Source organism: Melopsittacus undulatus, chromosome 2, assembly GCF_012275295.1.
Source record: "Melopsittacus undulatus isolate bMelUnd1 chromosome 2, bMelUnd1.mat.Z, whole genome shotgun sequence".
NCBI classification, from domain to species: Eukaryota; Metazoa; Chordata; class Aves; order Psittaciformes; family Psittaculidae; genus Melopsittacus; species Melopsittacus undulatus.
In genome coordinates this window covers 32429679-32447098 of record NC_047528.1, presented here as the reverse complement: position 1 = coordinate 32447098, position 17420 = coordinate 32429679, and positions in this window count along the sequence as shown.

The following is a 17420-nucleotide window of genomic DNA, read 5'->3' as shown; positions in this document are numbered from 1 at the left end:
TAGAGTTGTTTTTTTAAATTAAAGATAGATATTTTAAATGTGCTGCATCTTTTTCCTCTCAGTTGCAGAGCTTTACTGTTCTGAGGATAGGATGAATTGTAAGCACCACAAGGACTGTAGAAAGTAATCATGGAAATTAAAATTTGAATCTTAATGTTGAATTAAAGGAAAATTAGGTAAGAATTTTTAATGTAAAGTTGTTAATTTTATGTCATGTTAAAATATAAGGCAAAATTCTGTATTCTGTGAATGCAATGATGCAGCTTTGGGCAAGGAATTGGACCTATAATGCAAACCAGATATTTTTATTTTTATCCACCTTTCCCATTTTCCTTCTCACGCATATCACTGTTTCACATTCAGTCAGGAAAAAACAACAAAGAATAACACACTCAGTAGCCAGATTCACATTTACAAGTCTGCTTTATCGTTACCTCAGCAAAGGCTGAGCTTTCATTTTGTTTCCTAGTGATTTAGTCAATTCAGGTAGACTAAGAAAATTCATCTGCAAATAGGATTGAGTTCAGGGACCCATTATTTCACTAGTATTTCTCTTACTTGTTCCTATCTTCTTTATTAAGTGAGACTGCTGGTATTTAATGAAAGCAACTTATGTTGGAACATCAAAAAAAAAAAAAAGTTAAAACAAAACACAGCTTGTCCCAAATGCATTTAATCAGTTTTGATGGATATTATTCCCTCTTATATATATATACATATATATATATATACATACATGTATTTCTTTACAGTCTCCAACTATTGCAAACAATTATTCCCTACCATTTCCACATAACTTATTTCTTCTACTTTAGCAAATCAGAAAAATATTTTCTACAATGCTTGGACTTTTAGGAAGAGTGGTTAAATTAATAATATCAAATTCCTGTGCTTACTCAAAAAGAAGAAATGTTAAGAAGTACTGTATAATCCTGGTGCATTTTTAAATGCAAGATCCAAGAGCTTGCAGAGAAGATATGGGTGAAGAAAAATGAAATAATTTTTTTTGTTGTTTATTCATATATGCACAGTTACACTGAATACATCCCCATATGTATACATGTATATATGTATTATAGAAACATCTTTAAGATGCTTTGTCAGGTGTCCCAAACACATATTTGTGCCCCATAAAATAATAAAACCATCTGAATTTAAGGAGAGCTCATAGAATCTTTGTGGTTTTGCATTTCTAAAGAAGAAAGGTATATAAATTAAAAAAAAAAAAGAGGAAATTATGTGTGAAATATGATAGCTAAAAATGCAAGCAGTTCATAAAGGGTAGTGAAGGTATATAGCTAAAATAAATGGATATGAATGCTCCATCCCTGGCAGTGTTCCAGGCCAGATTGGACAGAGCCTGGGCAAGATGGTCTAGTGTGAGGTGTCCCTGCTCATGGCAAAGGGGGTTGGAAGCAGATGATCTTAAGCTCTTTTCCAACCTTAACCATTTTATGATTCTATAGTATTATACATATCATAGAATATGATATGTATGTCTGTCCTGATGTTTATACATCAGAACCACAGACGTACACTGGTAGTTTTATGACTGATGCAAAACAGAGATGTCAAAATTATGTATCGTGATGCAGAAGAGGCAGAAGTATTTCATAAATGTTTATTTTCTGCATCAGTAGGAAAGCGATAACAAAAAATAAAAAGTCCCTCAGAAGAGGTACCAGATTTTATATTGATAATAGATTTATTACAAAGAGTATTAGAAACATATTGAAGTATTTATTAAAACACAGAACAAGAACATTCAAACCAAGAACATACAAGGAAAATCCAGAAATATTCATCAGATATTTAAAATAGATGTTTTCAAACAGCAGCAAATGAAAATTCACGGAGGATTTGAAAACAGCTGAAATGGTGCACTGATGTTTTAAAAGGTTATACAAGAGGAAAGTAAAGAACAGTTAGGTTGATATCAATCTCATATAGCTTTCAAAAAAGCTGACTTGGATGCAATCAGTAAATAATTAAGAATTAGTAACATTCAAAATTAATGTCAGACAATGAGGTTTAATAGAAAATAAGCCTTGTTCTGCAAATTGCTTAGTGTTTCCTATGAGGTTATAATCTCAGTTGATAAAGGTCAGTTTGCTGAATAAAATATTAAAACTTCTGTAGGGTACTTGGCTTCACATCACATGGCTTGCTTGTTTTTAAAAAAGATCTATTATAAAACGAAAGTATCCATATTTAATGTACATATAATTGTCTCTATTACTAGGTGGCAATAAGAAATTTTAGGTGAGAAATAATTAGTCATCGTGAATAGGTTTTCCTGTGATTTCATACATGAATTTATCTCAGCCCAAGATTATTCACTCTCTGTATTGGTAGTTCAGAAGAAAATATAGATGAACAGTTAATAAAGTTGCTGAAAATATTGGAATTGGTAAAGTGACAATAAATACATAGAGAGGTAATTCAGGTGAGTACATTCAGGTAAGGTTTACTGTTTAGTAGAATGAAGTACGTTTTAAAACTTTTTAACATGGAGGGGTGAAAGATTGTATTAGTATAAACATCTGAACACACTAGTAGATTTTGAGCAGATCCAACAACTGGATCATTATCTAAGTTGCAATCTCTATAGACTCTGAAAAACAGGAGAAGTCTGTTTTCTCCTTTTCCTGGGAAGTGAGATATGTTTCTTCTCCTGCTGCTTCTGAGAGGAATAATGGAGGAAAAATATGTAGTAGAAGATATAGTGGCCAAGTTTAAGAGGTGACCTTTACAATTCCATGGCATCTGTCATCTAAAACCCTGCCTTACCTGCTGTCACTGGATACAGCTAACATCATCTTCTCAAAGTTTTCACTCTAATCCTTACTTCCAGTTTGTGTCTTTCTTTGTATCTCCCAATTTCATCCTCATAGGTATCACAATCTCCATTTTGACGTCATATGTGAGAAACCTTGAGTCAGTACTTCTCCCAAAGATAATCAACAAAATTTGATTATCCTGATGCAATTCAGAAATCAAATTTCAGCATGGGCTATGCAAAGGGAAAAATAAGACTATTTCAGCACTGCTATATAATATTAATGAAGCTATTAGTTGACTGCTATGACAGGTTCTGGTGCTTGGTATGGTAGACACTGACAAATTTTAGAACCATCTGAAAATAATTAACTGGATTAGGAAGGCTGCAGAAAATGCCTTGTAGAGAAACTGCAAAAGCTCCATGTATTGAATTTCTTCAAGGACATGACTGCATCACAATCTACAAGTACCTGATTAAGAAACTTTTCAGCATCAGGCATAATGAGAAGCAGTGGTTTGAAGGCAAAGTTAGGTAAATTAGACTAGATATAAAGGTCATTTCAGAAAGATCTTAACAGAACAGCTTCCCTAGGAAAACAATGACTTCTCTATTGCTTTTAGTTTCAAAACTAAGCAATAAAAAAAGAATCAAAGAGGAGTTAGAAACACAGCACTAAATGTGCTTCTCTGGTTAGTATTGCTGGAAATAAATCAAATTAATTCTAACAGTCTCCTTGGTGTTAAAATCTTAGCGCTCTATAACCCGCCTTTGCTCTCTTTTGTATGCCTGACACTTTTTAGCTAATGGCTAAGAGCATTAAGACAGGCACTTGACAAAGTAGCTAAACACCTACAATATTTTTTCTATGGAACTTGGAAGCTCTGATGAGGAGGTTCTCCAGATATACGATGCTGAACTGATATGAGTACCTACTAAAGGTGAAGAAGTCTTCCTAGTTGTAACACAGAATCCTTAACTGAGCTTTACGTTTGTGTGCTTACATCCTACCTAAGTCCAGAAGATACACAAACCAACCATCTTTGAAAAATGCCTGCTACATATGTGCCATAACTCTAGTAAATCTGGGCAGCTGGATATTCTACACTACTTAATTACCAATGCTAATTTCAGAATATGAGTATGAAATGCACCATATTGGGTAATTGTTTGGTGTGTTCTTGATAATCTGTATGATAATGTGACCTGTCCTGCCTGATGAGGGAAAGGCTGCGGACATTATATATTTGGACTTAAGTAAAGCATTTGACACTGTCTTCCACAGCATTCTCACTAGTGATGTCCCTCAGGACTTCGTGTTAGGGCCGGTGTCATTTAATAACTTCACTGATGATCTATTGAGTGCACCTTCAGTAAATTTGTAGACACCAAGTTGGCTGGGAGTGTTGATCTGCTGAAAGATAGAAAGTCTCTGCATAAGTAATAACAAAATGAGAAAAAAAGCAAAACATGAGAACCAGACTGTATGGCCTGCAAATAAAAGAAAGAGGTATGAGACCAAAACAACAGAATCAATGAAAGATGATTTCTGTGAAAGAGGTAGGCATTAGAGGCTGAAGGGTATGAAACAAATTTCAGTAAACAAAATTTATGTGTATGTGGCCTTAAGTTCTCTTGGCTGTGCATGATTAGTCTGCTTACCCACCCTTGAAGTTTAGTCTGTCTGCTAAACTGGATGCAAAATTTACTGGAGGATGAAGCTTACCTAGCATTTAGATGCAACAAAAGCTAGAACCATTAGCTAATTCTTAGCACCAATTCAGATGGAAAAAACCCAAAGTAAAACAGAAAGTGAAACCCAAGAAACAAAAGGAATCTTAAAACATTAAAAAAATATTGAACCCAGTGCATAGTTCAAAACCAAGACATTCAAAATTTCATGTAAGGGTCACAAATGAGCTTCTATAATTCTGCAATTACTTCCTTTTGTTTAATTTGTTTTTTTCTAAAGTAATTTTGCCTGACACATTTTAGATGTTGTCAGGGGTTCAGCAGTAGTAGTTTTCCTCCTTCTTAGTAGCTAGTGCATGCTGTGTTGTTGACTTTCAGCCTGGGAACAGCGCTGATAACACAGACGTTTTTAGTCGTTGCTCATTAATGCTTACTCCCATCAAGGACTTTTCAGTCTTATGTTCTGCCAGTGACAAGGGGAACAAGAAGCCAGGAGGAAGCAGAGACAGGACACCTGACCCAGACTAGCCAAAGGGGTATTCCATACCACAGCATGTCATGCCCAATATATAAACTGGGGGCAGTTACCTGGAAGAAATAGATCACTGCTCTGATCAGGCTGGGTATTGGTCGGCGGGTAATGAGCAGTTATATTCTCTTCCTTTGTTATTTCCCTTATCATTATTATTATTGGCTGTAGCAATAGTGGTTTTGTGTTAATGAAGCTTTATTCCAGCCTGTGTTTCTGATTAGGTAAAAAAGGTTTGTAGCTCTGTTGTCCCAGGAGAATAACTGAATTAATGAGCAAGAGAGTAAAAAAAGAGATGCTTCCATCTGTTTTGGTGTGCTTTTTTTATGTCCTCTAATGACTTTTTTTATTTGTTTTGAAATTCAGTTCTTGGGTTTGCTCTTTGTTTAATTTTGTTTCAATTTAGTTGCTTAATAAAAATAGGTGGGGTTAATTATCCAAAAGTCATAAACCTTCGCATATAGACCTGTCCAATTTCTCACTACTTTCTAATCCAACTGAGCTCCTGAATACTGTGTGTATATACAAACACACACACATATATGCTCATATCTGTGCTTATGTATATGTATATCCATATCAAAGGCCTAGGAAAGCTTGTGTATAACTGCAAACCTATGATCAAAGAACAGTCATATAATAATCAGATTATTTTAATTCTTTGTTTATTTGTGTTCCCAAAGATAGGCCAAACAGTTCCTTATCACTTCTTCCAAATGAACAGCAAAAATAATGAGAAGGCCCTAGGAAGAGCTTTTGAGTGTACATAGCAGAAGAACCTTTTGGCTTTCAGCTATAATGATTCAAACTACAAATGTGAAAGGCAACTAGGTTGGCCTAAACCTGAAAATAATGATGAAAGGGAGGACACATATAATAGAAAATTTTGTATAATACAGTGAGGAATAAATATGCTGTCAGTGGTATTTGTATATTAGATACTTAAACAGAGACATGTTGAGACATAAAGACAGAGAACTGACAGTCATGAAACAGTAAATATTGAGAACAACCAGGAGGATCAGAAAAAACCCCAGTGAGAATAAGCTGTTTAGTAAGGAGAGGATAGCTACGCAAATTACTGCTTCCACGAGTACAAGAAGAGGAGCATTTTTAGAGTGGTTCAAAGAGTATTAAGAATAAAACTGCATTTTCTGAAAACTGTGCAAGAGGTGCTCAGTTATAAAGTTTATTCAAATGTGTATTAGGGCAGCTGTTATTGCTTAAATGACTTAAAACAAGACTGAGCAACATAGCTTGAAATAACATTGTACAAGGAGGATGAACTAGTAGACTTTACACTTAAGACATTTCTGTCACTTCTGTATTCTATCCTAATCCATTTAATTAGTTATGAAATCATTGATTAATAGGCTCTTTTCTGCCAGTTTAAAAATGGGAGCTTCTGAAACAGTTATTACAAAAATGCTATATATATAATATTCATGAATTTTTTATTTCTATTTTAATAGACGGTACTTCTATCTTAAGTTTTCCTTCAGATTTCTTTTATTTCTGAACTAAAAAAAGCTTTTAGCAATCTTTGGGGAATAGTATCAGGTCATGATTATAACTACCAGAGCCTCTATTGGATTTTTTGTGAACTGTGGTCCTTGGTATTATTTTTTTTCCTTTTTAATAAAAATATTAATTGTGAAATAAGGATCAGAGGTTCTGCTGTTCCTAAGACTACCAGCTACAACATAAAAGCCTTTCTTACTATCGTAACCTCATACTTGTTTTTATATAAGAATCTCTGGCAGCAGAAAGGATATAACAGGATATATTTACATGGCCAAAATTGTCTGTAAATGACAATATGAGAAATGACAAAACGTATTTGACAGCATGAAGCAGCAATGCATGTACAGGGGTTAATTTTATACAGGAAACCATTTGCACTGCAAACAGTGTTTTGGGGCAAGAAAAAGGAAGATGGTTAAATATGTGATATAGACCGGAGGACTTTGCTAGTGTTACTGAAACAACTGATGTTAAGTAGAGAAAAAAAATCTGCAGTGAGTTATTTAAAGTGAATAATAATAAAGTGATGTATTTAATATTATTGGGTTTTAGAAGGGACAACTTAATTAAAAAAAAAACCCAAATATTATCTTTCATATATGATAAACAAAAAACTTTAACTGTAAAGAACCATTAGTCCTTTACAATTTTGATTCGAACCTTCATATTGCATGCTTTTGCATAACAATAGGTTCAAAATTGTTTTTTTTTTAATTCTTAAGAGCAATAATTTCTAGCAATGCCAACCACTACTAAGTAACCATTTTATCCCACTGGCTTACTCATGAAAACCGTTTAGCAGAATACATTTAAAGAGCTAGTCTGTATGATCCTGATTTAACAAATAATGACACTTAAACCTAAAACTATTCTTATTTTTATATACTAAAGGAAGTCCTTAGCTTAAAAAAGTTAAATTTCAATTAATTGTAGATTTAATTAAAGGTGCTCTGCTGAATATCAACTTGTCCTGCTTTCAGATGAAATAGTTATTTTTCTTCCTAGAAGCTGGCACAACACTGTGTTTTGGCTTTCATCTGAGAATGATGCTGATAACACACCAATTTTTCTAGTTGTTGCTAAGTAGCACTAACCCTGATCAAAGACTTTTCAGTCTCTCATACGCTGCCAGTGAGGAGGAGCACAGGAAGCTGTGAGGGAGCAGAGACAGGACATGTGGCCCAAACTAGCCAAAGGAATATTCCATACCACAGCATCATGCCCAGTATATAAAGTGGGGGAAGTTACCCAGAAGGGATTGATTGCTGCTCAGGTCAGGCTGGGTATTGGTCAGCAAGTGGTGAGCAATTGTATTGTGTATAAGTTGTCTTTCATTTCTCCTTTTTTGCTGTTGTTCCCCATTATCATCGTCAATATCGTTATAGTTAGCATTATTTCCAACATCACTATGTTTTACTTTATTTGAATTATTAAACTGAAACTTAAACTATCACTATGTTTTACTTTATTTAATTTTTAATTATTTATAGTAATGTAAACTATTTATAATAATTTAGTTATTTATAATTAATAAAATTTTTAATCTCAACCCATGGGTTTTACATTCTTGCAATTCTCTTCCCCATCCCATTTGGCTGGGGGGAGGAAGAAAGTGAACAAGCAGCTGAGTGGTACTTAGTTGCCAGCTGGGTTAAACCATGACACAACTCTAAACAAATGTCCTCTTGAAAAGACAAAAAATCAGTTTTATGCATAGTTTGCTTAACAGCTTAATAGCTATTTTTTTAAATAACCTTTTTTACCCCTTATTTTAATCAAAATGTTGTACTGTCATAGACTTCAAGCAGCATAACATTTAAGAAATATACTAATCAAGGTTCTCAAGGTGTTAGTTTTTTTGGTTTTTTTTTTTTTTAGTAGATGCTAAATTAGTTGTTTATATTCCAGGAAGGGCTTTAGCCCATTCTAAAAAGTTATTCATGATTCTTGCTGGGTTCAAGTATCTTTTGATATGTCCTGTATGAGTGTTTGATATTCACCTGTTAATTTGAAAAGGATTTGAAATCTGAAGTTTCGGTTGGGAAACTGTGAACGTATTGCCAAGTGAGATGTTAATCAGCTTTACAGATATTATTTATGTACGAAAGTTTTTATGGACTTTTGTAAATAAAGAATAAACAATGCAAATATTCCTGAAAAACAACAATGTATTGGCATGAACAGACATAAGAGAAAAAGCTGCGCATACTTCGTAACATGCACTGTCTTTGCACTGCCTTGACTGACAGTGACATCAATTCAGCAACAATGTGTTTTCCAGAGAAGAGACACTCAATTTTCAGCAGACTTTGCCAATAACATCAAATTAGAAATTTTGAATCAGGGACACAGTCAGGATTAAAATCTTGGTTCTTCGGCTACAAAGAAATTGCTGCATAACAGTTTCAATTTGGTTTTCTTATAAAATGCCAATATTAGAGTTATAGTGGACCGTCAGCTGTATAAATCAGGCTTTCTAAAGTCAAAATGTCAGCTTATTCTTCATGAATCAATTTTGATTCTCAAATAAGTGGGACCTTTCTAGCTGAACTTACTGAGAGTGACAGACCTGGTCTGTGATTAGGCACGTTTGTCCACATGCATTGTAGCAAATACAACTGAGCTGTCTAAAACAGGCAAAGTCCAGTCGCTGTGTGCTTCCTCAAATGCTAATAAGGAGAGATGGAACCCTTCAACAGGCAATTTGTGAGGATACCTTTATGCTAATGCTAGGCAGATAGCCTAGATAACATATAATAACGTGAGTGCACATGGTGTGTTTGGAAATCAAATATAAACAAAACTGTCTAGAGAGTATTTGCACTAAAAATGGTCATGTTAAGCACCTTTCCCCAGCCCAGACAGGGCAGTGCAGCCTTATGGTGGTGCATTGGGAACAGACTGCACCCATCAGTGAGGTGTCAGCATGAGTACAGGAGACCCTGTGGGAGGCTTCCTCACACATAGCTGAAAAAGTCATATCTCCTGCAGTGAGTAAGCAAGCGGGAAATCTGCGTTTCAGGGGAAGGGTGTTGGTGAATTCTGTCTGGGGGGCAAGGGAACTGTAAGGGGATATTAAAATTTCTCTAACATTTCGTTATGGATTGGTGTTTAGAGAATTGTAGGTGCTTGTTAGCATTTTGTAAGTGTCTAGCATTGTGCTTTAACTGTTGTTATTACTAATATTGATCCTGAATGGATAGCTCAGTGCTGCTTAATTACATGTTGTTAATAAATCACTAAACTGCTTTGATCCTAATTTAATTTAAACTATTTGAGCAGTTTTTCCCTGCAACACAATTCAGTGCATCTTAAACTCGAATTATCTTCTGGAGTTGCTGTTTCTCTCCATTAGTAATTGCATTTGACTGTTCTATCTTAGGAGCCTTAGAAAAAAGATTTGACTATATCTATCTGAGTTATTCCAACCAGCAACATAGATTCTGAATAGATATCAGCATTGCAGAGAATGAAGTTGCAAGTCTTCATCCACATAGTAAAGAAATTATCATACCTGGAATAGCAATCCCTGGGACAGGGACATCTAAATGAGAGACACTGTGTTTTTAAGGTCTTATTCTGGAAAGCCATACTGTTACCTGACAGTAAAAGATAGCTGCTAAAAGCTCTCAAGCTTTATTGGAGTTGCTAAGCCATGAACAGAAAAAATGCTAGAGCATTCTGCAATGCTGATTAAATGCTTGTGGTTTTTTGTTTAGTTTTTTTTTTTTTTTGGGTGGTTGGTTGGGGGGGGGGGAGGGGGGGTCTGCCTTTTTTTTTATTTCCTCCAGGGATGAATGAGGGCTGCATAATCATGGAGATATGCTAACTGATGGGCTTCTTATTGCAAAGCAAGGACTGCAGAAAAGCATCAACATGTCATGAAAATGCTTCTATTTTACATAGGTCAATAAAAGAGAAGAATTATGTGGGGCAGGCTATAAGGGGACCAAAAACCCAAATAGTTTCATTTATCTTATACAAATTAAGCAGGTCTGGTCTCAGTTAGAACACGTAGCCAGGGAGAGAAGATCTGCAAGGTGCCCTACACAGAGTAAAAACTCTGTTAATTATGAAGTCCGGCAAAGCATCTTTTCTTTTAGATCACCACAAGCAAATACTTTTTAACATTTCCCTTACTGATTTTTATTCTATGTTTTCACACTGTTACACGAACATTTGGATGAAATTAGGCTACAAAAGTACTTTGTGTAGTGGTCTCTTTTTTTCTTTATTTTGGCTATCAACATCTCATGTAGAAAAACAACGGGTAAGTTGCCCCAAGCTCTACCTGCTGTGTGCACAGCAAGCCCTCCTCCATCTCTGCTGCCACTTCTACTGAGACTAACAGCAATCATGTGTCGTCTCAGCTCTTCTTAAACTCCTTAATACTCCTGAGAAGATCTGCCTGTCTCTGTAAATCTGATAGCTGATTGTCTCTTACCATAACTAACTGACAACACTTAATACATTTTCTTACCTGTTCCTTCTTAGTATTCATGTGCACTGCATATACAACATGCACTGAGTGCAACTTGTGGCAAAGAAGATGGATAAAAAAAATGTATATATTACAAGGGGAAAAATAATCATGGGGTTTTTTTTCATTTCTTTTTTTTTCCCTTTCTAAAGAAACAATATATGTTTTCCAGTTTGTTTCCATTCAAAGCCCCTTGGTACCTAAACAAGCTAGCACAATTTTAGATATAGGTTTCTTTGTATTTATTAAACTTTAAAGCACTGTAGCTTTTTATTGCTCACATTTTTCAATAGCTATTACATTTCAGTTCTGCCAGAAAGACTCACTTCTGTCTGCCAATCAGTGTCAACAGCCAATCTTATCAATGCAACTGGACATTTATTTCAGAGAATTAACTTACATTCTGGTAAACATTATTGATGATGACAAGTGATACTGTATGATTACTAAGTGGGTAACCTCAAACATATGGAAAATCTCATTTCTGATATCTTCACAGTGTGATTATCCAGGAGAGCGAGTCATAGCAGAAAATAGTGCAGCATATAATAGTTATTTAAATATAAAATAATAATTGCTGCTCTAGTAGTACCTTGATATGTAATTACACAATATATATTTTAAGAAGGTAGGTACTTCCATGGGGAGTGTTTCGTAAATGGAGGAAATCAACTGGCTAAAAAACAAATTATGACAGAAACTGACAAAAGCAAGGGGAAAATCAGTGTGAAGGATAATATTCCAGGCTTGACATGTTCCATTATACTTAGCCATTACAGGGAAGCTCGCAGGTCACTGACTGATTTGTTCTGCAATACCTGTAACTGTGCACTATAGGCTAAGTGAAAGGTAGTATCCATCATAAGTTTGAATTGTTTTGCTTTTGTCAGTTTGTGCTCTGCCTGTAACATTATTTAAGTTTACTATGGGGAATATTATTATTAAAGCCAGGTTGGTACTGAATTACCTAACCTCTATGTAGACTTAAAAGAACAAAAAAATGTCAGGTGTGTGGTACCTATGTTTATTATTTGAAACTGAGTGCCTAATCCTGCATTTAATTTTGGTTTGTCAATTAAATTGTTTCACGACATCAAACAATATTAAAGGAAGCAACATGGTCAAACAGGTATGAGGAAAATATTGTACAGGAAAGCATACATTTTTTTGTGAATTATTTCATCTCTGTCCTTCTTTTCTATAATTAAAATAATTATTATACATATAAAATGGTGTTGTGGTTCAAAATTTTGATGAATTATGATTCAAGTACAGGTGGAAAAATGTACACACTGACAGGTGATCTTTAGGTTGTGAGAGATAAACCTGTGACTTCAATAGTAAAAATGCAAAAATCTTGAACTAACACAAAACACTAAAATTAGCTCAATTCATTGCTCAGGAAAAAAAAAAAAAGGTGTCTAAATTCACCAAAGCAGATGAATGTTATGGCTCCTTTCTGACAGTGGTTTCCCAGAGGGTGTCATAGGTGCATGGAGAGTGCTTCCAAGTAACAGTTAAGAAAAGCTGGGTGTTTAAGATGTAGCTTGAACACCAAAAAAAAAAAAAGGTAGATATTAAATTACTGCTGCTGTCTCCCAGGTCAATGTTTTGTTTACTATCTTTATCTCAGTTCTGTTTAATACCTTTAACAGTGATTTGGATAAAGGGATCAAGCACACAGTCACTAAGCTTGCAGATAAAACCAAACTGGGCAGGAATGTTGATCTGTTGATTTGATTGAGGGTAGGAAGGCTCTACAGAGGGATCTGGACAGGCTGGATCAATGGACTGAGGCCAATGAGGTTCAACAAGGCAAAGTGCCAGATGCTGCACTTGGGTCACAGCAACTCCATGCAACACTACAGGCCTGGGGAAGAGTTACGGAAAGCTACTCAGTGGAAAAAGACCTAGGTGTTGTCTGACAGCCAGCTGAATATAAACCAGATTGTGCCTAGGTAGCCAAGAAGGGTGAGGTTGGAAGGGACCTCTTGAGGTCACTGGTCCACCCTGCTCACTCAAGCAGGGCCACCTACAGCAGGATGCACATATCCTGACAATTTCTAAATATCTCTATAGCTGGAGACTCCACAAGCTTCCCGACCAACCTGTGCCAGTGATTGGTCCCTCTTAAAAGAAGAAAAATTGTTTTCTGATATTCAGGAGGAACTTCCTGTGTTTCAGTTTGTGCTTATTCCATCTGGCCCTATCACTGGGCAGCAATGAAAAGAGCCTTGATTCATTCTCTTTTCACTAGCCTGCACCTGTACTTTGGGGTTAATCCTCCCTAGGTGCAGGACTTGCCATTTCCTTTTGGTGAACTTCATGACATTTCTATTGGCTTTCCATATTGAATGAAAGCAATTAAATCTTGTTTCATTATACCTTACTTTTGGACACTAACTAACTTCAGACAACTCAGATAAGGGTTTAGATTAGAAGGAAATAACCACAGTTCCTTACATAATTAAAGGCAGCACCTACTTGTCTTCAGCAGTCTGGACCTTGAAACCTTCTTGGATTTAGTCCTGAGCCCCTGTGTTAAATTTGAAAAAAAAAAAAAAAGAGTTAAAAAAAGAGTTAAAAAAAGAAAAAAAAGGGTTTGTTATATTTGGTGGATCTGAGTCTGGTTCTAAGCCTCATGAGCTTAAAAAGTTATTTCACACTAATTTACAAAGGCCAGTTGTCCTGGGTACAGGAAACACAAAATAAAAAATTGAGAAACCAGTTGTATATTTTACGGGTTTTTTTTGTTAGTTTGTTTTGGGGTTTTTCTCCCCCTAAGGGGTAGTATAGACTACAAACTAGATACTGCAGGAATTGTTGCTAGGATCAAATTAGTGTCTGTAGCCTTGTTCATCAGTTCGATTCATTATCTGGAAAAGTGTGTAAACCACAAATGGAAATCACATAAGTAGTTAACACAACAATGCTGGAGTCAAGTAACAGCAGTGACTGCTGAGAATTAGCAGAACAGTATGATAATATGTTTTGGGACTAATAAAACAAAGAATGATTATTCCATAGGATTGAGGATACTAGGGAAGGTTTTGGTAGTAGGAGAGGACTAGCTATCAGAGAATGTGTATACCTGATTTATTGCAATTCAGCAATGTAGCAGAGGTGCAGAAACACTACTGATACGAGGTATGGCACGCTTCCAGGCTAATATACCTGTATCTTATTTTTTCTGCATCAATATGGTTCTCTCTACCTGACACTGTATTTTGTTATATAAATGTATCTTTACATTTAAGACAGAGAAGATACTAGAAAAGAGACTCTGGAAGAAAATGGTTCTGCTACAGGAAGGCAGCTTCAGTGTCCTTTTATGTTTTGTTTTCACAGTAGTCAACAGCACATTTCCCACTGACTTCAGTGGTGTGTGGCCAGATTGCTGATATGCAGGTGATCCGTGGAAGTACCAGTATTAATGAAATACATGGCTACCTAGATTATAATGGTTGTTCCATCCATGAAAATCAATTTTGGTTGATAAACAAAATAAAGCTGAAAAGCCTATAAAAGTAGAACCACTACAAGTAAATATATGAAAAGCAAATTAGCTACTTGTCATTCCCACCTCTGTGACCACATATATACACAAGTCCTCCTTCAACAACTGCCGTCATATAACTTCATCCAGGGAACATGCATGAAAAATATAAACTACAAGCTTGTAGCAGTGGAAATGTAATTTTAGTTTATTTCTTTGCTAAAGTACAGCAGCATAGATAGCTTGTTTTGATACAACAAAATCAATACAGCCCTTTTGCTTTGAAAAACTTCCAGGTTTTGCTTAGCAAGTACTTGTGAATTTGATTTATTGCAAATTTTTTCAATTTTGCAGCAAAGTAGCTATCCATATTTTCTTTTTGCTTATTTGGTTTTGGGTATGAAGTGGCAAGTTTCCAAGCTGAAAATCTGTTTTTCATATGTATGGAAAATAATAAAACACTTGGGGTGAACCCAAAAGTATAGATGTTATTTTTTACCATGCTACAATCAAGATCTTTTTTACACAGATGTCAACCAGATACATTCATTGCCTTCTTTTATTCTTTTTTTTCCCCCTTAACTTCTAAAAATATTTGCCTTGCATCTTTTTCTTTTTTTTAAGTAAGTATTTGGAAATGTAAATTGTCTGTCAAATTGTATTCCCTTATTTTTTCTTTATTATTTTTAGAATTCTTACAAATGTGATAATGGCACAGTCTTACTCCTTGTGTCATCAGTCATTAAAAACATCCATGTATTATACAATAAGGATAAGTCAAGGCATAAACAATTCTATGAAGAATTATAATTTATAGATAAGGGTCATGCCACCATGTAACTTTAATGGCAGGAGATCTGCCCAGGGAAAGCATATGAAAAGACTAGTGATTTGGGTGTTGCTCATATAATGCTTGATATCTATGGCTAATGTAAAACACTATAATAATCTTAAAATTAATGAGGTGACTTTAATTTAGGCAACTTTGACTAGTTTATTAACTGTAATACATTAGCAACATATAGCCAGAATTTACTTAGTAGGCACAGTAAGTGGTAAAACTGGAAAACCTGAGAATAAGTACCCCCAGAAGCATAACTGAGATTCAAGAAATAAAAACTTAATTTTAATGGAATACATATAAGACAGTAAACAAATCACATACAAAGCATCAAAATATGCATATCTGCTCATATTAGGTATAGTTAAACCTCTGTTACCCTTCTTCAATCAGTATAAAGTGGATTTGGCATGAGACAAACATTTACTTCAGAAAAAAAATATTTATTTTTCAAATGTAATTCTTTTACTGAGCTTTTTACATGTTAAGTTTACCTTATTGTCAGTTTTACACTACCATAATTTCACATTGCCAGTTTTGAATATTTTCATTATTCACTGAATGTCTTACAAATACTGGCCAGCTATTATCAAATCATAATAAATTAATACTTTTGTATTTTAATAATTCTTGCAAGCATAACTTTCAGATTATGCAATTTTTGGTTTCAGAAAAATTTCTAAAATATCTGCATAACTCCTTCTGGTTAAATATTTATATGATAATTTATAACAAATAGTCATCTAAAATCCTGTAATATTAACTGATTCTAAAAGAAAAATTTATTTTTAACTATGTATAAATTCACAGCACAAATGCTTTCACAATCACTTGTATAAGGTAATATTCGTTATAACCTTATACAGTTGTGAAAGGTAATAGTCATTATTATTTGCTGAGTTAACTCTACAAATCCTGTACCAAATGTAACTTCCAGTAAAATTAAGATCTATATGCTTCTGTATGAAAGCAAAGAAAAAACAGTAGAAAAAAAGAATCTGATCTGGCTTTAGAATGAAGTTGGTTTTTGGGTATTTTTAGGGAAGAAACAAGCCATCATGTAATTTTTTTCCTTTTTTTTTTTTAGTATGATTACACACTTCAAAAAATTACATTATAAAGAGTCATTTATTTTAGTGAACTACGTTCATGGGCTTTTACAGATCTTCTAGCCGCTTCTATGTTCTTGTCATAAAAGATGGGCAAGAGCAAACCAATGCTTTGAGAATGTCTGAAGTTACATTGCAAAGAGGAGAAAAATTGGAGGAATACAATCCTTCTAATTGCAGATAAGCACCATGCTAGGTTGTTTGTGACTTCAGGAGGAAAAAATAAATTGTGTCTTAAAAGTTGATCCAAACTCTCTTTTTTGTTGGTAACTTTGCAGCCATAGTAGTTCACAACCTGGTGACTAGCAGGGTTAACCGTTTTCATACTTCCAGCATCCTTTTCCCTGCATTACAGCCTGTTCATATGTGATTTGTTCAGTGTGATAGTGTGATCAGTCAGTGCTTTAATCCAGCATGCTGCTATAATAAACCACATTGACACTGGCTGAACTCCAGATGGCATGTTCATTTCAACTGGCAGTGCTGTTCTTTAAAGGCTTCAGAAATGTTAGCTTCATCCTTATATTTTGTGTCCCCTTTCTAAGTCCTGTACTGATGTGTACCTCCATTTAATAAATCCTTTGTTTAAGGTTGCCTTCGTACTATAATTCGTTAAATTTTTTCATCAGTATTTCAGGTCGTAGAAAGAGCAGCTTTCAAATTCAATATTTTTTATTTTGATGTCAGGGGTTTGCTCCCAGAAGTCACTGCAACCTAGTAATATCCTGCATTTGCTGTAAATTGCAAGGGTTTGGTAGCAGTGGGTGGGGGGGCTGTAAGAATAGCCTTTCTGAGAAAAGGCCAGCAGCTGACTGTGGGAGGAGTGGCTGACACACCAGAAGGCTGTGTTGCCATTCAGGGAGACCTGGACAGGCTGGAGAGTTGGGTGCGGAGAAACTTGATGAAATTCAACAAGGGCAAGTGTAGAGTCTTGCATCTGGGGAAGAACAACCCCATGTACCAGTACAGG